The sequence below is a fragment of the Octopus bimaculoides genome, chromosome 21 (assembly GCF_046866305.1).
Source record: "Octopus bimaculoides isolate indiv1 chromosome 21, ASM4686630v1, whole genome shotgun sequence".
NCBI lineage: Eukaryota > Metazoa > Mollusca > Cephalopoda > Octopoda > Octopodidae > Octopus > Octopus bimaculoides.
In genome coordinates, this window is record NC_142948.1 from 9,264,066 (window position 1) to 9,291,565 (window position 27,500).

A 27,500-nucleotide genomic window follows, 5' to 3' on the forward strand; every position below is an offset into this window, starting at 1 on the left:
GATGGATTTAATCATTGTTTGTTAAGAGTGGGTTTGAATTTCTTAATAAAGTCCTTTTCTTTGCATTTTCTTTCAATTTCATTCCGGTTGTAAAGTTTATGGAATGGAAATATAATAAAAGTTTGATGACCACATGTTGCTAGATGGTTACTCAGTGGTATTTGGCGGACTTCTGGGTTTTTAATCTGTTGTCGATGTACCCGTGAGCGTTCCGATAGTGCATTACCTGTCTGGCCAACGTACAATTCTTCACAATTAGGGCATTTGATGCAGTAGATTAGATTTCTACTTTTGCAGTTCATGTTCGCATTGGTGAATATTTTCCCTGTTTTTGTGTTCATATATGGGCCGGTATGGATATATATATATATATATATATATATATATATTATTGAGGTTCGGCAAAGAGAGCATTGGATTAAGTACCAGACTTTTAAAATATCTAAATGGATTGATTTTTTGTTATTCAGCGCTAGAATGACGTACCCCAGAATGACTGTTATATACATGTATATAAAATTCTATCCACAACGTTGAACCATGTTGAGCACTCAGTTTCATTGTTTGACTTATTTTCATGGTTCGACGATGGGTATATTACTCCAATATTTTGCTACGCCTGCTTTTCTGTTCATTTCCAGAGGTGTTTCATAGCGCTGTTGCCCCCACCTGATTACATGTTTTAGATCAGGTGTCGAAACCACAATGATATTGATGGGGCAGCTGAATAGGGAGTGGAAGTTTGATATGGTTGTTTGTGATTTTTTGTTATCTTGAGACCTAGTTATTCTGATTAATCGTTTCTTTCCCGTAAGTTTGACTGTCTTTAGGATCATGTTTTCTGGTGATAACAAAAACAGCCTTTGCTAGATCGAAGTCATGGAAATATTTGTAGATTAATTGTTTCTACTTTTGTGAGATCCTGGGACATTATATATATATATATATATATATATATATATAATTATGTGTATTTCTTCTATCTTAATGAATAAAAATTCTTCTGATGGAATAAATGGGTTAATAGAAACCAATGTAGCAAAGAACACAAAATAACTGTCGTTAGCTTCTGTTTTTAAGGCAGGAACTCCTTGAAATGTTGGGTATTTGAGTATATTTAAGAGTTTAAGGATTGGAGAAAACGCATGTTATAATTGCATACTTTATTCCTACATATGTTTCAAAGGATTACAACCTGTGTGATCCATAGGGATCTCTGATATTAAAATTGTAACCTTCTCATCAGGGAAAGCATGGGAATCATCTTAAACGTAAGACATTATGACCGATTATGAAAACAATAGATGGATAAGGTTATGACTTGATTCATTTGAAAAAAAACCGTTAGAGAATTGGACGCTGCCGGATAGTGGGTTGGACAACACATACCAATCAATGTGTAAAAGCGTACATGCATACATAAATACACATACACAAACACACACATATACATGCATACTGATACACACACACACACATATACATATGTATATATATATATATATATATATATATATATATATATATATGTACGTATGCGTGTGTGTGTGTGTACAAATTACACATTTATACACACCTATTATATTCATATACATGTATATGTATCTTCCTGTCTATATATGTCTGCATATGTGGATGTGTGTGTGTGTGTGTGTATATATATATATATATATATATATATATATATATATATATATATACACATAAACGTTTATATTGGAGAGAGAGAAGGAGGGGTAGAAAGAGAGCGGGGTGCATGCTTATCTAGATTGAGAGATACACAGAAAGAGGTATATTCCCGCTGTACAGTAACTTTAAAATGTAGCAATATCGTTCATATTGAATATTCAAACAATGATTTTATGCATTATTTAAAAATTTTAACGGTTCAATTCGCTGTATTCGTCTGGCTGGAAACTTTTCAATATAAATATCGAACGTCATCGATGTTTGCAGGCTCCCACGTGACTAACAACGATGTACTTTTGTACTGGAAATGTGGTATCGCCACACTTCGTATCACATCAAATGCTGCAAATGGCTGCTTTTATGCCTCCTGTGGATTACCTTAATCTCTTCTACAGTTCCATGTTCCACCGACCATGAACAACTTAACCATATCATCATTGAATTTTATTATTGTTATTGTTGTCGGTGCTGTTTAACCCTAGGTCAAAATCTTATCCAGGGATTGATAGAATATTTTTCCGTTGTCGTACAATTCTTCGTCTCTTGTCGCAATATACCTTGGGCTACTGCGGCGCGCTAGCAGAATCGTTAGTACGTCAGACACAATGCTTAGTGGAAAGTCGTCTTTCTTGTCGTTCTGAGATCGAATGCTGCTGAGGTCGACTTTGCCTTCCACCGTTCCACTGTCGATAAAATAAGCAGCATTTGAAGACTGTGGTCCGTGTAATCGACAAGCTTCCTCCCCAAACGTAGTGGTCCTGTGTCAAAATTTGTACTCATTATTATGCATTGGTGTCAGACCGGTTGTGAGGGACAAACACGGACCCAAATGCACACACACACACGTATCTATCTATCTATCTATCTATCTATCTATCTATCTATCTATCTATCTATATATATATATATATATATATGTGTATATATATTCTTTATTCTTTTAATTGTTTCATTTATTTGGCTGTGGACATGATGGATACCGTCTTGAAGTCGAACAAAAGAACCCCAGACCTTATCGAACAATTTTGCCGGATCGTTCAGATACGGACAAGTAAACACAGTAACACCGGTTGAGAAGCGGTAACGGGAAAAACAATCACAAATACGAAGACGCACACATAGATATATTCATACACACACACACATATATATGGTGGTTGTCTACTCCTTCTGCATAGCCTGGCAACCTCCAGTACTTAAACCTTAGAACCATCGTGGCGTCTGATGTGGCATTTTAAACTAGACAACGTATTGAAAACACAACCACGTAGATTCCATATACGATTCGACATTGAAGAGCTGCAGTTTACGTTCTGATCTTCGTGGATTTTAAAATGTCTTCTGAGGCCTCCGTTAGATTTGCAGACCTTATGGAATATATATATATGTACAAGAATAAGGGCAGAGAATCGTCAATTAATAATAGAATTAATAATTAACAATTCTGCCAAGTAGTTCAGTATGAAAAAAACCTTTATCGGTAAGACTATTTATCATTATAAATATACAGGGATTAGCAATTGAGTTGCTTCTCCAACATACTGAAAATTTAGAAATAGCAGTCAAAGAACTACTGATTCCAAACTACAAATTTTCTCTAAAGTGGATGGCGATATTTATGGCACACATAGAACAAAAAACCGGGGGGAAAAGCGTAAACAAGCCAAGCTTTTAGTTAATTGGATACGAATCGTTTCATGGTTAAGTGAATAGAAATTTCACTATTCCAATCTTCAGCCTCAATATTCTGATAAATTTGAAAGTGTCTCTAAAAAAATTCACGGTAATCTTTGGCCATGCGACACCAAAAATCAACGATAAGAAAGGCACTTACGAATTCATCGGCTAGCGAGTTCAGGCACCTCACCCCAAAGAAATCTATTCCATGTGCGTCACAAATAGTCCCGTATGAAAAAAAGTTCCGTGTCGAAACTGGATTACGGTTTAGCCATCTAACTTAGAGATATCAAATATAAATATACAAGAATAAGGGCAGAGAATCGTCAATTAATAATAGAATTAATAATTAACAATTCTGCCAAGTAGTTCAGTATGTATGTATGTATATATACTGTGAAACGGTAACGCAGGTATCCCAAGGCGAGCTCAGCGTGGACGGAAACGACACGTTGAGCAAAAGGGCAAAAGCTCGCTCGATCTCGACTTTCAGTACGAATACGGACCGCGAAAGCCTGGCCCATCGATCCTTTCCGAATTTATATATACTAAGCCCAAAACCATGTGGTTGCGAAGCAAGCTTCTTACCACACAGCTATATATATATGTATATGTGTGTGTATGTGTCTATATATGCATATAGACATACATATATATAAATATAAGTATATAAATATAAGTATATATATATATATATATATATATATATATATATATATATATATATATATATATATATTTACTATGCAGCCATCACGACGCCTGATATTTTCTTAATATCTTTTTGCTTGGTAATAAGAAGAACGGAAAACATATCGCATTATGTAGTCCTTCATAGTTTATATATGAAGTACCGATGAGATGGCTATGGTTGGATCGCTTCACATTGTGAATTTGTTCGGTGGAAACTGTTCTGGGGTCGGAGAGCTAATTAACGAAAACAAATTTAAAGCCAGCTGTAGCAGCAGTGGTAGCAGCAGTGGTAGCAGCAGTAGTAATATCGGTAATAACGAAACGATGGCATCGACAACGAAGTGAACGACGTCGACGACCACGACGGCCACCACCATCACTACCTCCATTAACACCAAAAACTACAGCCAGCATCCCTCACCACCGTTACAACCATCACCCTCCACCACCACCGCCATTACAACCATCGCTACCACCACCAATACCACCCCAAAACTACCACCACCACCATTACATCATCGCTAGCAACACCTCCTCCACTACCATCAATACCCCACCACCACCATCATCACCATCGCTACCACCACCACTACAACCATCGCCACCACTGCTAACACCACTGCTACCACCACCACACTACCAATACCCACCACCACCGCTAGAAACATCGCTAACCTCCTCACCATCACAACTACAAACACTACCGCAACTACAACCATCACCACTACAAGAGTGAACACCATCCTCACCACTACCACCACTACTGCAACCAACACTACTACCAACACCACCACCACCACCAACAACTATCACAGAAGCATTATAAAATTGGGTCCCAAATTAACAAACGAGAGAGAGGGAGATAAATAACGAGACTTAAAACACCACGCTGACAACCAACCCCCCACCTCCATTTCCACCCCCGAATCTTTTTCCTCCACAACGAAAAAAATAAATAAATAAAACACTGACACATCTAACATTTAAAACAACAACAAATATAAATTAAATATTAAGAGAAATAAAATAAATTAAAAGGAAATAACACAAATCAAGATGGCGACCGAGATAGAGACAAAGACAGTGGAAGAAATCAATAGAAACAGTGTAGCCATAATGATCCTTCAACTGTTTATAGTATTTAAGAAGACAACGTAGACAGACGTTTGCAAGTGATTAGACGCTTCATGTGGCTTGCCTCTTTAACTGTTCCTTCTTCAGTTTTCTGGCTTGGTTCTCCTTCTCCAAAGATATTCCAAACTCCTCCTCTTCCATCTGCTTCTGCTTTTTCTTCCCTCCTCCTGCTGCCCCTCTTTCTTCTGCTTCTGCTTTGTCTTCCCTCCTCCTGCTGCCCCTCTTTCTTCTGCTTCTGCTTCCCTCCTCCTGCCCCTCCTCTTTCTCCTGCTTCTGCTTTTTCTTCATCCTTCCACTTCTTTCCACCTCCTCCTCCTCCCTTTTCCTCCTCTTCCCCTCCTCCGTCTCCTCTGCCCCTCCTTCTCGTTGCTGAACTTGTTGCTGTTGTTGTTGCTGCTTTTCTTCGTCTTCTCCGTCATCTTTTTCTTCGTCTTCTCCGTCATCTTTTTCTCCTTGTTTGCCTGTTCCTTCGTTTTCTTCATCCTTTCTCTTCCACTTCTTCGACTTCCTCTTTTTTACTCCCCCTCCTTCCCTCTTTTCTTCCTCCGTCCCGTATGCCCCCTCCTTCTCGTTATTGATGGTTTTGTCTTGTTGTTTTTGTTCTACTTATTCTCCTCCTCCTTTCTGTGTGCGGTCGTGTGTGTCTGAGTGTATTGGCTTCTGTTTCTCCTCCAACATCGCTTGACAACCGGTATTGGTTGTTTTTATATCTTCTTTGGTAGCGAATCGGTACAACGTACAGTGTCAATAAATACCAGGCCTAAAAAGAAAACAAAATAGCGCCGGGAAGATTAGTTCGCCCAATATTCTAAAAGGCTATACCCGTTACATGGCCACTTTAGTATACCAATATAGTTTTTAGACCAGTAAAGGCACGACGAATCTATCACCATCTACATTATACTCTGCCTCTCTGATACTGACCGACATGAATGGCCATGGTATTGCACCTAGAAAATCACCCTCCGAGGCCCAAGTCTGGGCAAGGTTGATTATGGAAGACCAGCAGTCGCTCATGCATACCAGTCTCTCCTCTCCATGCCACTGATGTTATCCAAGGGAAAGGCAAAGGGGCCGATACAGCTTGGCACCAATGCCGTCACAACTCATTTCTGCAGCTGAGTGAACTGGAACAACGTGAAATAAAGTGTCTTGCTCAAGAACACAACACGCAGCCCGGTCCGGGAACCGACCTCACAACCTCACGATCGTAAGCTCGACGCTCTAACCACTGAGCCATGCGCCTTCAACAGTGTAGGTTATACCACAAGGAAGTGCTTAGAAGTCTCTAGCTGCGATGTTCCATAACTTCTATTCATTGACACTTTTGTCATTAAATGATACTCTATATCTTCTCATAAGAGTGTGTGTGTGTGTGCAATGCACGTGTATGTGTGCATGTGAAAGTATGTCTCTGCGCGCATATGTGTGTGAGAGAGAGTATAAAGCGTATGTATATATGTGTGTATGCATGTATGTATCTAGGCATGTAAGCATGTATGACTCCGAATGGAAGTGATTTCTTTCAGCTTCAGTTCGTACCTAAGATTTTATAAATATCAAAAATGGCACTCCATCGTTTACGACGACGATCATTGTAGTTGTTCCGATCAACGGAACAGCTAGCTCGTGAAATTAACGTGCAAATTGCTGACCACTCTCCGGACACGTGTACCCTTAAAATAGTTCCCAAGAAATTCAGCGTGATATAGAATGTGACCAGGTAATGGTCATTTTTTCCAGCGCTACAGAATATCGAACTCATGACCCTACGATCATGAACTATATAGCCCTAACCTCTACACCAAGCTCCTTTAATTTTTGTTTTTATTACAAATATCAATGAAGAGGCACTATAATTAGAGAATTGTAGTCATAACTGTAAGATGCTTAGTTGCCTCAAATTTAGTTGTCCTGGACTAGACAGGGTGGGGGCGCGTAGCTTAGGAGCTTGGGTGTTGGAGTCTTGATGGTAAGATTGCGGTTTCGATTTCTGGACTGGGCGACGCGTTGTGTTCTTGAGCAAAACACTTAATTTCATGTTGCTCCAGTCCACTCAGCTGGCAAATAGGAGTAACGCATTCATAAGGTATGCTGCTATAGTAGGTGTTTCCATTATTTCGTCCAACCCTGTATATTCTTTTATTCTTTTGCTTCAGTCATTAGACTGCGGCCATGCTGGACCACCGTCTTGAAGGTTTTTTTTTTAGCTGAAGGGGTTTTTTACCTTGAAGGTTTTTTTTACTACTACTACTACTACTAGACAGGTATAGCTTGATAGACAGATAGATAGAAAGGCGGATAGATAGATAGATAGATAGATAAATAGATAAATAGATAGATAGAGAGATAGATAAATAGATAAATAGATAGATAGATAAATATAGATAGATAGATAGATAGATAGATAGATAGATAGATAGATAGATAGATAGATAAATAGACAGATAGATAAATAGATAGACAGATAAGTAGACAGATAGATAGATGGATATATACGAAGATAGAGAGAAAGCCGGATAGATGAATAGATAGATAGATAAATAGATAGAAATAGAGAGATAGCTAGAGTGAGAGATAGATATACAGCTTAAAAAGTTAGGTAGGTATATGGGTGTGTGTGTTCGTAACGCATACTTTTAAAGATTTCTACCGAAGATTGATACAAAACCCAGCATCAATCAGCCACACCTGCACCGGCACGTCCTACACGACCGCCACGGTCACCACCTCCACCACCACCAACTATCACCATTGCCACTATCACTATCATTGTGATAGCTTCTATATCCGATAGGAGGGTAACGACGTCCATCCTCTTTACAACAACAACAACAATAACATAATCATCTTGGTCACTATCACCACCGTAGTGAACATGAAAATGATAGTGATGATGATGATGATGAAAAAGATTATGATTTTGATAATGATGATAATGATGATCATGATGATGGAGGTGATCATCGTCATCATTGTCGTCGTCGTCACGACTGTCTGGTCTTGTCTTGCACGCCTGGAAGCACACGGTCCATTCCCCCTGTCTCATCTGACGTTTACTTGTTTTATATTTGCCGTCTCTTTCGACATTTCAAAACTGATGCCATCAAACGATACTGACTGCCTTTGTTCTCGATGTCTACTCTATTGTTATATATATCATGAGCACACACACACACATACACACTAACACATACATACATACATACATTACATACATACATACATACATACACTCATGCATGAATCTCTCTCTCTCTCTATATATATATATATATATATATATTTACATACATATATGTTTATATATATATATATATATATATATATATATATAAATATATAATGCTTACAAATATATATGCATATATATATAAACACACATACATATATGCATATTTATATATGTATGAATCTGCATGTATATATATATGTGTGTGTGTGTGTGTGTGTGTGTGTGTGTGTGTTTGTGTGTGTATGCGTAGTGGTGGGTGTGGTACCCCGATGCAACAGCTCCGTCGTCAACACCAATACTACAATTAAACACCTCCAGTACCACACACACACGTGCGCGCGTGTCTCAGCCCCAGCCACCACTCCTCACCTCCATTGTCTTAAACGTATATCTATTAAATATGAGATATTTGTTGGTTTTCCTTCCTCTATTCCAAAGATCGATAATCTGAGATCGAAGATATTCCGAACATCCACCGTCAATAATATAAACGATCATTATTGGGAGCACAACTTTTCAGCGACATTATTTCTCATACATTTTACAAGAATGGACCCCTTATATATGTATTTAATCTTTTACGCGTTTGGCTTATTAGGCAGGGGCACCGCCTTGAAGAAATTTTCGTCGAATCTACCAGCTGGTAGTTCTTATTTTTTGTTATTCTAAACCTGGTATATATTCTATAGGACTCTTTTGCCGTGCAACTAATTGACGAGAACGGAAACATACCAGCATTGGTTGTCAAGCAGAGACGGGGGAACAAACACAGATACTGAGGCACACACACACACACACACACACACACACACAGATATATACATACGTCTACCAAGGGTTTCGTCGGCCTAAAGCTATAGTAAAAAAAACCTTTCCCAAGATGCTACGCGGGACTGAACCCGGAACCATGTGGTTGGGAAGCAAGCTCTTTACCACACAGCCACACCTGCACCTATTTTACAAGAAGTATTCGTTTAGGTTTTACGCAATTTGAGAACCGAGAAGGCAGTTGTCTTTTCAAGACTCAGTCCATGAAATTATTTTAATGCATGTTTGTGGGTACGATTTGACATTACTTTTTCCTCATAGAGCATACTCCTAGCCGCTTTACGTACTTTTAAAATCCACCTATATAATATAAATATACACCAGGCACGCACAAAAATGGCAGACATCATCTCAACTTAGTTTTACATTATAAGGGTTGACAAACGATATTTTGCATATATTTGATAGAATAGTGGCCTCTCATTTGCACGCCGAGCAAAGTGTTTAGTCGCATTTCAAATTCCGTCAATGACGACTTCGCCCTTGATATATTCAGGGTCAATAAAATAAGCACCAGTTGAACACTGGGGTCGATGTAATCGACTGACCCTCTCCCTCAAAATCGCTAGCTTTGTGCCCCTCTATGCAGGCGGTGAACTGGTAGAATAGTTAGCTCACCGAACAAAACATGAAGCAGGGAATTCGTCCGTCTTTACTTTGAGTTCAAATACGTAAATCTCTCACCTCTACAATTTCAATACTTAAGCATTAGCAAAACACTAGTATAGTACGGAGACATAAAACAGATGCATAGATAATAGAATTTCGCATAACTCTCCTCCAAAATTGAGCACACACATGATTATTAATTACTGTTAATCTCTATATCTCAGAGCCTTTCAAACCCATCTATATTATAGAAATGCGGACATGCACAAAAAGGGCAGACAGCATTTCAACTTTGTTTTACAATGTAATGGCTGACAAACGATATTTTGTGTTGTTGATCGTAAAGTGGCCCCCTCATTAACACACCGAACAAAATACTTTTCATCTGTTCTTGTGTTCTGAATTCAAACTCCGTCGAGGTCGAAGTTGGGAGTTACATCAAACGCTTTAACGAACTAAAAATCTTATTCCTGAATATGCCCTGCTGAAATTATGGTATTTCTGATACGACCGTGCGTCTTTTATGTCCTCAAATACGGTAAACTATAAAACTCTATATATCAGACGTACAGGATAAAACGTTGATACTAATGACTTGTAGGTATGTGGTACTTCGTTCTGCAACCAAAATATACTTCGTAGTATATTAAATGATTTCATAAGTCAAAACCGTGTCCTACTGCGGTAGCAGTGCGCTTTTACATTATTTGTTAAGGTTATCCCTACAGATATTCTATAAAAATAATAGCCAGCTCTGATTTTTGCTAGTTTACATCTGACGTCTCGTATACGAAACGTAGTAACAAAGATCAATGCTGGTGATAATTTCTATAGTATACCTGAAGAGATAACCTTAACAAAAAACGTTGACAGTATTACACCGTAGTTTACATTACAAGGACTTGTCCATTGATACTTTGTATTGTTCATATTGCAGCCACCACTTAGCATTTTAGTTAGCCTAATATGTTGACAACAGCCGAGAAATATTTTCCAATACGCATATCTACCTTCATTTTTTCAAAAATAAGGTCAAGATTGACATTACCCAACAATTACCATCGTAATTCTTTCAACTCCAACACGGGTGGTACAATTTCATATTTCTCTTTGCAAAGTGGAGAGCACACGCTTGGCTACCAATTAGCGCGAATCTATAACTTTCAGAATATTTCAGACGCACATACCGTATTCTATGGCATATAAGACGCACTTTTTCCCACCAAAAGTTGTCTTCTAAAATCACCCAGAGTCCTATGTGCGAAGTTGGGTGTGTATTACATGATTTAATGAACTAAAACCTTTTATTCCTGAATATACCTCACAGAGAAGAATTGTTAGCACGCTGGGAGAAATGTAAAGCGGAATTTCGTCCGTGTTTACGATCTCAGTTCAAATTCCGCTGAGGTCAGTTACGCACTGGGGGTCGATGTAAATCGGCTTAATCCCTTCCCCCAAATTTGAGGCCTTGTGGTTCCAGCAGAAAGGATGATCATCATCATTATTATTATTATTATTATTATTATTAAAATGCTCAGCGGCATTTCGTCCGCCTTTTCACCCTAAGTTCAAATTCAGTCGAGGACTTGTGTCGATCTAATCGCCTTAACCCACTCCCGTAATTGCCTGACTTTTGAAAGAATTTGAAACGAATATTACGGCAGCAATTTCACATTTTAGATCGCCAAATATGCAGATAATGACAAAGAAACACTTTTTGATGCTCGAGTCTACCTGCTTCTTTTGAGATTCCACGAGCCTTAACATTCTTTCAACACTACAACACGAACTCTGGTAAACATTCGCTATTAGTTTCCTATCACACATCGACCGGACGTAGAGAAATCTCTCTAGCATTTACACAGACATCAGTGATCTAAAAAGAGAACATTTCAATTATTCATTAATAACCTTCAAATTAAACAACGGAAAAATATTTCCTGCCCAGGAAGGAGACAGCAGATGTGGAACAAACAACCAAACATGATATGGATGCATCAAAATTGAATAGATTCCCCGCAGTCACACAGGATGATTTATACATTTTAGATCGTTATATATCTTCACTATCTTTACGTTTGTCTTTCGTTATTCATGTAGTTTAATGGTTGGACGTTAATAATGAAACCGAAAAGAAATTGCAAAGAAAATAATATATAGACAAATCAGCAATATTTCTATCTAAAATCTAAATGTAACGTTTATGAATTCAGTTAATATCGAGTAAAAACATCAATTATCAAAACAGCTGCAATTTCTTGTTGAATATGTTAAATTGGTTTCGATTTTTGTTGATTCACACAGTTCTTAATGATATAAATATTTATCACTTGCTGCTGACCATAAAACTTTTCAATATGTAGACATTATTTAATAATTAAAAAAAAGTTATGTATTATGTGTGTGTATGTATGTATTTATATATATATATATATATATACATATATATACACATACATGTGTGTGTGTGTGTGTGTGTGTGTGTGTATACGCGTGTGTGTGTATACGAGTGTGTGCGTGCGTATGTGTGAGTGTATAACAGATTATGTATATATACATACATGTGTGTATATATATATATATATATACATACATGTGTGTATATATATATATATATATACATACATGTGTATATGTATATGTGCACGTATGCACATATTCATTATGATAAATAAGCGTGTGTAAATATATATATATATATATATATATATATATATATATACATATATATATATACGCACACAAATATATATACATATCTATGTATATGAAGTTAGATAAATAACTGTATATACGCACATGTGTGTGTATATATTTAGATACATACATATATATATATATGTTTATATATATACTGACACGCGCACATACACACAGACGTATAGAGTATTTGATTTTTCAGTTTTGTTTTCATTTCTGTCTTCATTATTTCATAGAATAATAGATGTTAATACGTATGGATGTAATGTACACAGACTCGAGCAAACGCACAAATCACACATCTCCACACATATATTTATACACCTTTGCGTTTCATTAAGCCTGAGTGCTGCATCCAAAGCTTCTGTTACAATTAAACGTTAAATATTTAACTTAGGACACATATATCTATATCTATCTATCTATAGATATCTATATCCATATATATCTATCTATATCTATCTATCTATCTGTATCTATATTTATATAAGGGTATTACTATAGGATAATATATATGCCCTTATATGGATATAAATAAATAAATATATTCTTGGGAATAAAAATTGATGGTGTTTTTCCCCTTATGTGTTTTTTCACTCTAGCTTCTTAATAAAATTCTTGTAAAAGATTCTATCCTATTATTGAATTAATTGAATTATCTACATATCTATATCTATATCTATCTATCTCTATATATAAATATATGAAGGCGCATGGTGTAGTGGATAGAACATCGGGCTAACAAAAATGGTTGTGTTCTGGAACAGGTCACATTATTTCATGTTGCTCTCATTCACTGAGCTGTAGAAATGAGTTGCGACGTTTCTAGCGCCGAGCTCTATCAGGCTTTGCCTTCCCCTTGGATGACATCGGTGCAGAGGAGAGGGGAGGCTGGTATGCATGGTATACTGGCCTTCCATTCGTCGAACTGTTAAGTTACGGTGACGTTTAACACACCAACATTGTCTGTCAATCAATGATGGCCAAGTAAACACAGGCACAAACACACAAATATACATACATACATACAAATAAATAGTATATAAATATATGTATATATATAGTATATATTTACATGCATATTTGGGCACAGGACTTCAAAAAGACGTTAAACACAATGAGAAACGAAAACAAAAACGAAAATATGGAAAACGAACTTTTTTTTCGAACAACGAAAAAAACAAACAGAGAAACGAGACATGCAACATAGAGAATATACCCCTTCTTCAGTTGTCCCTGTTTCATCTATTCCAACCCGCCTGGACCAAATTAAGGCTGAACTTTGGATCTTGGTGGGGGAACGCAGATCCTTAATTTACATGCTACAAATGATGAAGATATTTGGGAATCTAAAAATCGAAAATATCTCCCTTTAAAACCTTATTACCAAGTAGATGGCCTCTGCAATTTTACTCTACGATTAAATGGAGGAAGAGAACACACATACAAATATACATCCGTATATACTTACACACACACACACACACACACACACACATGTATATATGCACACATAAAAACAGGTACACATTTATCTATCTATCTATTTACGTGACTATAATAATAATAATAATAATAATAATAATAATAATAATAATAACATCGAAAAATACCCGAGAAATGAGAACCCAGGTTCGAAATTTCCCCAAGACTCATAATGAAGGGCTTGGAGGGCATATCAGCCGAAACGTTAACAGCAAACAAGATGAGGACAAATATCCGTTAAATGTAAATAATGTAAATATCTATCTATCGATCGGTTTATCTTCCTATCTGTTTATTTAACTCACTACCTATTTACCTCTCTACCTATCTCTATGTCTCTCTGCCTATCCGTCTGTCTATCGATCTGTCTATCAATCTGTCTGCCTGTATGTCTGGCCAAATATCTATCTCTATGTGTGTATGTCTGTATGTATGTATGTGTTGGTGTACAGGTTCATTAAATATTCTTGTATTTAGCATGATGCAAATTAAATATGAATTAATATTATATAACAGTAAAAGACGAAAACCCGTAAAACTATTTATCTATAATTATGCATCTATATACCTATTCTATGAGGTAATATTCTGTTTGTGTGAAGATATCTTTAGACAGATCGATACACGCAATCAATTAAGTAGTTCCAAAGCAACAAACATAAAAACATCAATTTATATATGCGTGTCTGTGTGAGCATCTTTATATGCATATGTATGTGTATATGTTTGTGTGTGTATGTATGTACGTATGCATATGAGTGCATTTCTATATGCGTATGTGTGTATGCCTGTATAGATTCGTTTTTGTAAATTACTAATTAACGCAAGTTCTTTAGTCATTTAATATTTCCATCAATAAATACATACATATATATATATATATATATATATATATATATATATATATATATATATATATAGTTGTATGTACGTATCTCTCCCTCTCTCTCTCTGTATATACACACACACACACACACACACACACACACACACACACACACACACACACACACACACACACACACATATATACAGCGTGCGATGGATAAATTGTCAATTTATACTTTTAATTAGACGCATGCGCATTGTTTTTGATTTCATCGACTACACAGTATAGTAGGATCAGTTGGGCACCATTTGTGAGAACAACAGCACCATGATGCAATTCACTCTGCCAGGAATTTGGAAACGACATTCTGTACTGCTTAGCATTCGCGCCGGAAACTCCTATACAAACGTTTCACAGTTTAGGTGTGAATCTGAGGAGAGTGCAATCTGAGGACATGTACCGAGAGGGATAAAATCAAACACTCAGTCACCATCATGGTATTTGGAGTGATCGCTAGTTATGGCGAAGTTATATACCTCCATTCATCTTCCTACACGGCCTCAAACTTAACAGGGAGGCCTACATCAAATGCCTGGAAGAGATAGTGCTGCTCTGGGTAAAGAAGGTGCCTGCTGGAAGACCCTATGTCTGGCAACAGGACTCTGCACCATGCCACACAAGCAGGAGAACCCAGTCATGGCTGTTAGACAATTTCTGCGACCACATCACCTCTAACATCTGGCCCCATAACGCTCCAGGTTGCAAAACCACTAATTAATGGGTGTGGGGCGCAGTTGAATGAGAGGCCAACAAAACTCTCATGCCAGCAGCAATAACAGCTTTCATTATTTTAGAAGAGAAATGTGTGTAAATCCATTTCCTTTATAACTGCTTAAAATTAATTCCTCTTACACACATAACCAGTTCAAATATTTGTGCAATTACAAACCTTTTCATTTACCTTATATATAGATATCTTACAGATTATCCCTGCATCCACGAACTGAGAGTGCCAATAAAAGACATTTCTTTAAATTAATATATTTGTATATCTTTATATATTCATGAATATATATTTTTATCCCATATTATGAGTTGTATTTCAAAGCTTGATATTCTCTAAATCTTCTTTCTCTTTAACAACGACGATGACTTTATATTCTTGCTTAGTGAACCAGGACGCATGGGATGGAGAATTGCTGAAGAGTTCACAACGTGTGACGAAAGATTTCAAACAACACTAAACTAACAAAAAATAATAAAGCTAAAGTGAAGAACAAATATATAGTGTATGTGTTTATTTAGCAACCCTATCCCCGCAAAAAAAAAATAACTCACTCGAAATATAACAATATCTCTTTCAGCACACGATTTCCAATCAGAAATCTTACAAAACAATTGCATAAACGTAAATATTACACTTATAAATATGATTTTCTTCTCGATTTTACAACGGTAAAACATATCACCGATGTTATGATTTACAGATATGTTCTGCGTTTGTCACCTGTGCTTGGCAACGGGTACTGGTCTGTTTACATCCCTGTAAACTAGCGGTTCGGCAAAAGAGACCGATTGAATAAGTACTAGTCTTTAAAAAGAGCAATAAGTCTTGGGGTCAATTTGTTCGACTAAAATCCTTCAAGGCCTTGCTCAATCACGGTTGCAGGCAAATGACTGAAATAAGTAAAACAATAAAATTATACATCCAAATATTAATTGTAGCCCTCTACATGTTCTCATACACAAATGCGGCGATGAAAAACTGCCACTTCCGTAGTTTCCTCGCTCACTCTTCGTTGAAGTCACTCAAATGTAATTAGCATACATAATACTTAATGACACAAATAGTATTTAAATTATTGACCTCTAGATAATAATTACATATTTATACTAACGCCTGAATTACATCTCAACGGCTAACAAATACGAGATGCGATTCCTATATTATAACAAACATCGTTTCCGTATCTCGACATCATTTCTCTTAATTATCACCTATAATGTTAAAGATCACTTTCATCCCGGAAGCATTAAAACTATATGTAGATATAATGAGGCTGAAATTCATTAACCCAATAAATCCCTATATTTTGGAATATGGCATCTTTAAATAATATAATTCTATGGTTACGGATTATATATGAATGACATTGTGTTTGTTATGACGAAGTGTGTTCCGGTTGATCCGATTAACGGAACAGCCTGCCCGTGCATATAAGGGTTAACGGGATGGGTACTCCACAGTCACAAATACTCTTGATGTATTTCTCAGGGAGATTCAGAGTGACACCAATTGTGACATTTGGCCTTTTGAAAAACAGGTACAACTCATTTTTGCTAGCTGAGTGGACCATAGAATCATAAAATAAAGTGCCTTACTCAAGGACACACCGCGCTGTCGGGGATCGAAATCAGACGTTACGATCGTGAAATGAATTGCCGAACCACTAAGTCACGCGCCTTAACAGATTATACGTAAAACTGGTTTCAGATTTTGACACAAGGCCAGTCGTTCGGGGGAAGGGGCTAAGTCAGTTATATCGGCCTCCAGTATTCAGCTGTTATTTATTTTATAGACTTCAAAGGGATAAAAAGCAAAGTCGACTTGGGCGGAATTTGAACTCAGAACGTGCTGACAGACGAATTTCTGCTATGCATTATGGCCGGTGAGTTAACGACTCCCCCCGCCTTGATTTTTGCGTAATATTAATTAAAGTCATTCGTTTTATAGGGAACAATATGAAATTCTAACTTGTTGTCTCTTGAGGTCTCTGAGTGAGACTTGGAGCCAACTTGTACAAATGCAAAGCAAAAGTCAAAATTAAAAAAAAAATATATTAAACTCTTGTTTCATTGGACACGAGGGCTAATATAAATCAAAAACATGAAAGCACAAACACAGGACGATACAACAAAGGGCTTGGTAAGAAAAAAGTCCGTGTAAAAATAAGATCACAACGAAATACAGAGATACAACGAGATACAGAAGTCTCAGACGGCCAGACAGAATTTCACGTTTATTAATATAGATATATGCTTATATGAAACAATCTGTTAAAAATGAAATTCTATGCATTCTTGCGTGCTTACTGCCCTCTTAGAATCCAACTTTAAATGTGTTCCGTTAAAGTTTCTCTCTCTATGGTAGAGAACATTATGATTAATCTTGTTTAAAGAGAAAACTCGTACACAGCTTCAATGACATTTCATATATGTCAGCAAAAATAACTAAGTCCCACAAGTGGTACGTTCACAAACGCACACACACACAAACACAAACACACACACACGTTACGCAGACATAAATTATATAATCTTTCATCTTATTACTTTGAAGACTAGAAAGATAAAGTATATGTAATTAATCAATATATTAAGTTATAATATATATAATATAAACGCAATATATATATATTTACTGGCTACAAAATAATTTAATTTGTAGTCATCTTTTCCAATTCCTCTCTTTTAATGTATGTATGTATGTATATATATATATATATATATATGGGATGAGTTGAATATATTGTTGTCCAAATTACGCAAAAAGGAAAATAATATCGACATCTCATTTTAACAGATGTATTTACCAAAATTACATAAAAATGTCTTCAAATACTGAGGAGTAAATTTATTCAATAAAAATCCGCATTGACTTCAACTATCGCCTCCATGTATATATATATTATGTATTTCTGCGTCTGGGTTTGTCTCCACCACTATCGCCTCGCAATCGATGTTGGTGTGTTTACGTTCCCGAAACTTAGCGGTTCGGCAAAAAAGACCGTTAGAACAAGAAGCAGGCTTACAAAGAATAAATCCTATTATAGTAGGCGTATTAGGTATGATAGAAAAAACAGTCAGATAAATACATAACAAAAACACCAGGACGTGATAAAAATAGACAACTGACTACTACTACTACTACTACTACTAATAATAATAAGGAACTGATAACTATATAAGAACGATCCCTGGCTTACCCTCCATACAGGAAGTGCAAAAGATTGTCTTCACTGCTACGTCACATATACTGTATTGTTGCTATGAATTTTGTTTCCATTTTTTTCTCTTTATTTTCTTTGTTTACTTTTTATATTTTTGTTTTAGTTCTTCTCTCTCTCTCTCTCTTTCTCTCTCTCTCTCTCTGTGTTCCTGCTTTTCTCTATCACTTAACTTTGTAAATGGGCAATCTGATGTGTTTATTTTAATGGTCTACCAATGTATACAACGCGTTTCTCTGTCCTAGGTGTCAGGAAGAAACTCGGCAAGAAATGGAAACAGAATTGAAAGATGACAATGAAAATAATAATAATAGTAATAATAATAATGATAATGAGGATGATGAAGTTCATTATGATAGTTTCAACGCCACTAGCTTTAACGGCACACCGGCAGTACTTTGAGGGTTAAAAAGCTTGACGATTTTATTGAACCCTATATTTCACTGGTACTTTATTTTATCGAGCCTGGAAGGATGTAGGTCAAAGTTGACATAAACTGGATTTGAACTCAGAATTTAAAGAGATAAGAGATATATCCATAAATCTCAGGTTCAGAAAGTAAATATTTTTTTAATGTCTTACTATCAGAAAGAGATTAGCAAACACTTTCCTTTAAACTATACTGAGCTTTTGTACGCACTTTCGCCGTGCAATGGGGAAGAAATAATTACAGATGGGAATATGAAGGGTAAAAATGAGAAAAAAAAGTTCACAAAATAGGGGCACGGCATATAACGACAAAACTGATAAGATGGATTGCTTTTTTTGTAAATGACAACGAAATATTTTCTCAGGAAATAAAGAAAATTTTGAGAATAAACAAAAAGAGTCATTGTTTATCGAAAATTAATCAGAGAGTTAACAGAAAACAAAATCCCGCTTTTCTGGTGCCATGGAATCTCTGAGGACGTTAGAATGACGCTAAAACTGTTAGATTCAGGCTATAAAAATAAAAAATTGCGAAAGATAAACTTTCTAGAAAAAGATTTATGAATATTTTATATCAGAATAAGCCATAAAGAAATGTTATAAATATATTACAGAGATATATTGCAATATATCGAAATAGGAAATAATATCCTCAAGATGTTGGTGTTTTCAGCTTCGAATACCTTAAAGGTGCTTACTGGTACATTCAGTTGCACTCAAACCCAAATTTAGAAATAGTTATATAAACGGGAATGTGGAGCACTCAACACAGTTTAGCTTGAAAGTTTTCCATCACTACTTCTTTCGATTGTAATTCGTTTCAAATATTGTTTTATTAGGTTTTATTTGTTTCGGTGCCAGTAGAGGTATACGTAAATACCTACCTACCTACATATCATTCTGTTACTTCTTTAAGTCATTAGACTGCGGCTATGCTGGGGCAGCGGTTTCAATTTTTACTCGAATCAGTTGATTGCAGTACCTTTTTAAGCCTGGTACTATTTATTCACACTGTCAAAAACATTCTTACCACACAACCACACCATATATATATATATATATATATATATATATGTATATACATTATACTATTTTATAGCTATTGTTATTAATTAACAATACTCGTAGATAAGCTAGAATCGAAGTGCTCAAACTGAGCTAAGTTCCAATTAATAATTTGGGTGGAGGCAATATGGGCGGAAAACTAGAAGAACATAACCTAATATCCAGCAGAATATTCAATATATATACACACTTACTTCGACATTATTAAAGCGGCATACAGCTCAACATAACAGAAGTATTAATAAAATACAAGCATATAGAATATACATATTTTTATAAGCCCGCAAATATCCAAAAATATTTAAAAACAATTGTAAATGCATAGACATTTTTAAAAATGTATAAGTAAAATAAGTACAAAATATATACGTAATAAGATATAAAAACGTCTATACTATATAAGACATAGGCATTATAACAACTATTCAACATCAATTCCCCCAAAGCGGGGGAATTAACAACAATTAGCTTTGAAACAAAGGAATAAAACAGTTCTTGAAAATAACAACACAATAACAGTTCTTGAAAATAACAACACAATAACAGTAACTCACGTTTCACGAAGAAGGTAACACCTTTCTTTAACTCACGAAGAAGGTAAAATCCACACTGAAATAAACAAATAAATCCAAACCGCGTTCACATTCTAAAAATCTGTAACATTATAGCTATTCCCTTTATATAATAGTTATGAATATTACCCCATTAGGATGATTCCAGTTAAAGGCCAGTGAAAAGTCTCATTCAGACCAGTCCATCATGGTATCTTTATTGTATTTTTAATTCCATTCCCATGCTTATCCAAAACTAGCCATCCCTAGTTCAATTCATACCAATTACATCCTTGCTCGATAATATAATATCTACTAGTATTTACTTCATTAATTATAGTGTAATTTCCAATTTTATATTACAAATTTTAGATTTTAAATTATTATTTTTAGCCTTATTTCAATTTTGTATGACACCTTTTCATTATTAATACTTATTCTTTTTATATTTTTAAACTTCCTCAAAAACGTCGAATTGATCTTATGCGCGCAAGCCGGAATTGCATCAGTAAATTTATTCAACATGGTATGATTAAAATCTTTCAAAACAAAGTATGCCTCCCTGATACATAATCCACATTTAGTGGTTCCAATTCTAAATGGAGAGGCATGAGCCAAGATGGACCAAGATAATTTGAACTCTATACTTCTTTCTCTAAGGTCTTTTATGTGTGATGCTAATGTGGTGGATGTCCTATATTTTGGATTCTTAAAAGAGCTAAGGTGGCTTCTATACCTTTGCTTAAAATCCATCGAACTACCAATATATATATTCTCCTTTGGCCATTGTACGTTACATTTATAGATTACATTATTTTGGCAACAATTTCCATTAAGCGGATATTTTAAAGGGTCCCTACAATTACACTTACCTTGACCTTTTGGGGGTTTACTGGTAACATTCCTTATCCTACCACTTTCTCCCATCCCTCCCCTATTGTTAGGATCGATGGTATTCATTGTACTTCCGTCTAAGGCTACACTTGGATTATCTGTTTTTCTAATATTACCATCATTATGATCATCACTACCATAATTTCTATCATCATTACTACCACCATATATATATATATATATATATATATATATATATATATATATATACATATATGCATATATATATATAACACATACACCTCGCTCTTTCTCTCTCTCTCTCTGTATATATATATAGATACATATATAGCACATACACAAACAAAAACACACACATACACACATATATTCCTTTGACCCTGTCTGTATTTGTGTCTCCTTCTCCCCTCTATCTCATTCGCAAGTCTCAACTAAGAAGACATATGATTGTAGTAGTAGTAGTAGTAGTAATAATAATAGTAGTAAAAATAATGCTCGTATAGTTGTGTTACTGGCAGAGATGGTGTTGGTAATACTGTAGCGTTGGTGAGTCAATAAGTATTAAAACAAATATGTCTATTCGCTGATTAATGACCCATTTGAAATTTTAGTAGTTCGGTCGATGATCATAAAGCAAACAGTAGACTTTTCAGTGACATCTCTGCACTAAATATGATAAGATAGCCTGGGGCTGAAATCTACACTTGAAAGCGAAATAAGGGTGTGTGTGTGTATGTGTGTATATGTTTGTGCGTAGGGGAAAGAATAATATTTACTGAGGCATATATATATATATATATATATATATATATGTACACACACAAACATATATATACATATATTTATGTATTGACGTATAAATATATATGTAGGTACGTATGTATATAAATACACACACATAGATATGCATGTATATATATATATATATATATATATATATATATATATATATATACGTATTATACATCTATAATATATATGTATATATATATGTATATATATGTGTGCATTGTATGTATGTATATATATATATATATATATATACTTACATATATCGTATAAATATACTGTCTGTCTAACGCAGATACACACGAACATATATACCGTTATATCTATAAATATAAATATATATACATATATATATATATATATATATATATATATATATATATATATATATATATATATATAGATATATATATATATATATTTATAGATATAACGATGTAAATGTACATATAAAGGCTCGTGTGTGAGTACACATATACCTACACGCATTACGCCTGTGTTCTTTTATCTTCCGTGTATCTGTGCGTGTTTACGTATCCGGGCGTGTGTTTCGATCGATAATAATAATAAAAAAAATTATATGATGAACAAACCATACAAAGTCAGAAGTTGAGTGACATCTAACAATTTTCTTTTACGCAGCCGGAGAAATATACCTAATGATATATAAAAGCATACATACATACATACATACATACATACATACATACATACATACATACACACACATTATATATATATATATATAAAAGATGGCGAGCTGGCAGAAACGTTAGCTCACCGGGCGGTATTTCGTCTGTCTTTACGTTCTGAGTTCACATTCCGCCGAGGTCGACTTTGATTTCATTCTTTCGTACTGGCGTCGATTTGATCGACAGGCCCCCTCCCAAAAATTTCGGGCCTTGTTCCTAGAGTAGAAAAGAATATTTATATTTGCGTGGTTTTTATATAGGCGTAGGAGTGGCTGTGTGGTAAGTAGCTTGCTTACCAACCATATGGTCCCGGGTTCAGTCCCACTGCGTGGCAGCTTGGGCAAGTGTCTTCTACTTTAGCCTCGGGCCGACCAAAGCCTTGTGAGTGGATTTGGTAGACGGAAACTGAAAGAAGCCTGTCGTATATATGTATATATATATATGTATGTGTGTATGTGTTTGTATGTCTGTGTTTGCTGGCGTGTCTATGTCCCCGTAACTTAGCTGTTCGGCAAAAGAGACCGATAGAATAAGTACTAGGCTTCCAAAGAATAAGTCCTGGGGTCGATTTGCTCGACTAAAGGCGGTGCTCCAGCATGGCCAAAATCAAAAGACTGAAACAAGTAAAAGAGTAAAAGAGTATATATATATATTCAGATTATATATATATATATATATATATATATATATACATGTATATATATATACACACAACTATATATATATATATATATATATATATATATATATATATATATATATATCGGTAGATATATATATATATATATATATATATATATATATATATATCGGTAGATAGTGAGATATAGTTAAGTGTGTGTGTGTATATATATATATATATATATATATCTATATATATTAGACGGTATGTCCTATAATTCTTCGTTATCTTGTTGCTGATGCACCTGACACTATCGGTTATAATATTATATATTGTATGTAAATATTATATCGACTCCAACGAGAAAAAAAAAATCAGTCTATGATGATTGTGTATGTAATATCAAGTTCTGTTTCAGCATCAATAACCAGTTTCATATAGATATCTGTGGCAATGTATAGAACTTCACTGGATGATCTCTTATTGATTCTCACTGTGGTAATCTACAATACAATGTCAGAATACTTTGCTGAGAATTGCAAAAAGAAAAAAAAAAAAACGTTTGCATTGGATTCGAATTTAAGATCCAAGTTGAGATAAACCGCCATCATGATACGCTTTGTAATTTCGCTTGTAAAGCCTTTTTTTTTTTTTTTTTACTTATAATCTTACGCATGGTCGAATATGAAAGCGGAAAGAAGTAAAATATATTTCTTAGTGATATAAACACACTGATGATATTTACCACAGTTTTTGATATTTGCAGCTGAGTAGATAGAATCTAGTTTTCTCTTTGTTGGACTCTTCTACTTATTGTACCTGGCTACATTAAGAAACATAACGATATTGTTGATGTTGTTGTTACTTTCGTTGAATAGCACCGTGTGGACTCTGTCATAGAATATCTTTGGTATGAGTCTAGTACGTCCCACGGAGGCATGTTTGTAGTCATAACCTATAAGCGTCTATCTGGACAATTACAGTGCGTATATTATAAGGACAGACATGGTTGTGTATATCTGGGAAGATATTTCTGCTATAACTCCGAGCTAACCAATACCTTGTGAGTCAACTTTCATTGACGGGAAATATGTATAAAACCGTCGTATATATACATGTGTGTGTGTGTGTGTGTGTGTGTGTGTGTGTGTGTGTGTGTTTATATATATATATATATATATATTTGATTATCAATATAACATATATTGGTGCAATTTAGTGTCATTATCATATAGTCTCTATGACTGTTTAGGAGGCTTACGTCATCTGTTACATTTTTATATGATTCACATAAATTTGTGAAATGCTCTTTCTTTCTCCCTTCTTCACATTTATTGTCTGTAGAGCTATGATGCTGAAAAACGAAATGGAACTTATACATCCAGTTAATAGCACAGTCGGTGATTTAGTTGCATTTTCTGTGCTGCGGTATAGCTGAGTCAGATGACAGAAGATGTTGATGATTAAGGTCGTTCAATCTGAATTATGACCAGAAATGACACAGTCGTGACTCTCATACGGTCTTTAAAGATGTTGAAGCTTACGGTATCGAGGATTACAATATCGAACATATGTCAATGCTTTCTGGTGTAGAATAATTACTAGAAAATGATTTGACTACGATTGCCAATACATCACTCATCACTGTCAATCTTGAATATCTGAATGTGAATAGATTCTAGTAGTGTCGGCAACAAACAACATCAAGGGAACATTCAAGATTGAATTAACCACAAATGAAAGGAACCCGGTTCCCATTCCTTTATATGACACTTGTGTCCTGTGAGATTTGAGAAAGATTCGGTTGCTATTTTTATCATTTGACGAAAATACATAAAGCTACAGCCAGCTGCTTCGCTGGTTCATTCAAGTTATTTAGTGCAGCATTTATAACATTTTCTGTGAACTTAAACTGCCATATTTTCTCATTCCTCAATAATTGAAAATCTTGCTAAAATCGCACCAAATCGCAAAATAAATGAATAAAGAAAAATGCACAGACAGGTAGAAATATGAATAAATGATACAAAATAACACAAACACAAACATTAATAAAAAAAAAACGGAACAACAGAAATATTACATCAAAACAAAACATACACCTCACACACTACACATAACAAAAGATATAAAATAATAAAAAAAACTATTTGAACCAAAACTTAAAGCGAAAAAACGACAAAAATTTACAATTACTCATGTTGACAGAACTACACACACATGTAATAATAATAATAATAATAATAATAATAATAATAGCAATAATAGTATTGATCTTGCTACTGTAAACATTAACTATAGAAACACGACTACTACTACTACTACTAAACACGACAAAAATAGCAAAAGCAACAACAACAATAATAGCAATAATAAAAATAATAATAATAGTAATAATGATAATAATAATAATATATAATAATGATGTTATCAATAATGATAGCCATAATAATAATAATGGTGATTACGATAATATTACCATAAATCAAAAATAAGAATAATAATGAGAATAACAATAATAATAATAATAATAATAATAATAATAATAATAATAATAATAATACAAATACTTGTAATAGTTATAATAGAAAAAAAAACAAATAAACTAGGCAAAATGGAAGAAACTCAAACACAAATCAAATGAAAATACAATTTTCCCATGTTGACAGTTATATTAAATTTTAATGTCAGTTAATAACAATTAATTCAATTTCAAATTGAAATAGACAACATTTTTTTTTGTTGCGCTTTTTCTTTGTGACGATGCAGTTGGGTTTTGCTTTTGCTAAAAAGATTTTATGAAAAGTACTTATTCGTTTGTTGTCATTTGGCCGCCGATTTCTTTGTGTTTAAATATATGTAAATGTGTGTACGTATATATATATCTGTGTCGGAGGACGGTAGTTATGTGTGTGTGCGTGTGTGTGTGTGTGTGTGTGTGTATATATATATATATATATATATATATACGTATTATTTTATTCATTTATTTGTTTCAGCATCTTAGCCGAACACATCGACCCCAAACCTTATTCTTTGTAGGCCTAGTACTTATCCTATCGGTCTCATTTGCCAAACAGCTAGACTACAGGGACGTAAACACACCATCATCGGTTGTCAAGCGATGTTGGGGGGACAGACACAGACATACAAACATATATATATATATATATATATATATATATATATAAGACGGTCTTCTTTCCGTTTCCGACTACCAAATCCACTCATAAGGTTTTGGTCGGCCCAAGGCTATAGCACTTGTCATTTGGCCAAGGTGCCACATAGTAGGACTGAACTCAGAACCAATGGTCCGTAAGCAAGCTACTTAGTACACATCTATATGAGTATATATATACCCACATAAATATATAAGCACATATAGATACACACAAATATGTGAGTGCATATATGTGTGTGTACATATATATACATATATATATATGTTTGTATATATATATATATATATATATATGTTTGTATATATATATATATATATATATGTTTGTATATATATATATATATATATATATATGTTTGTATATATATATATATATATATGTTTGTATATATATATATATATATATATGTTTGTATATATATATATATAT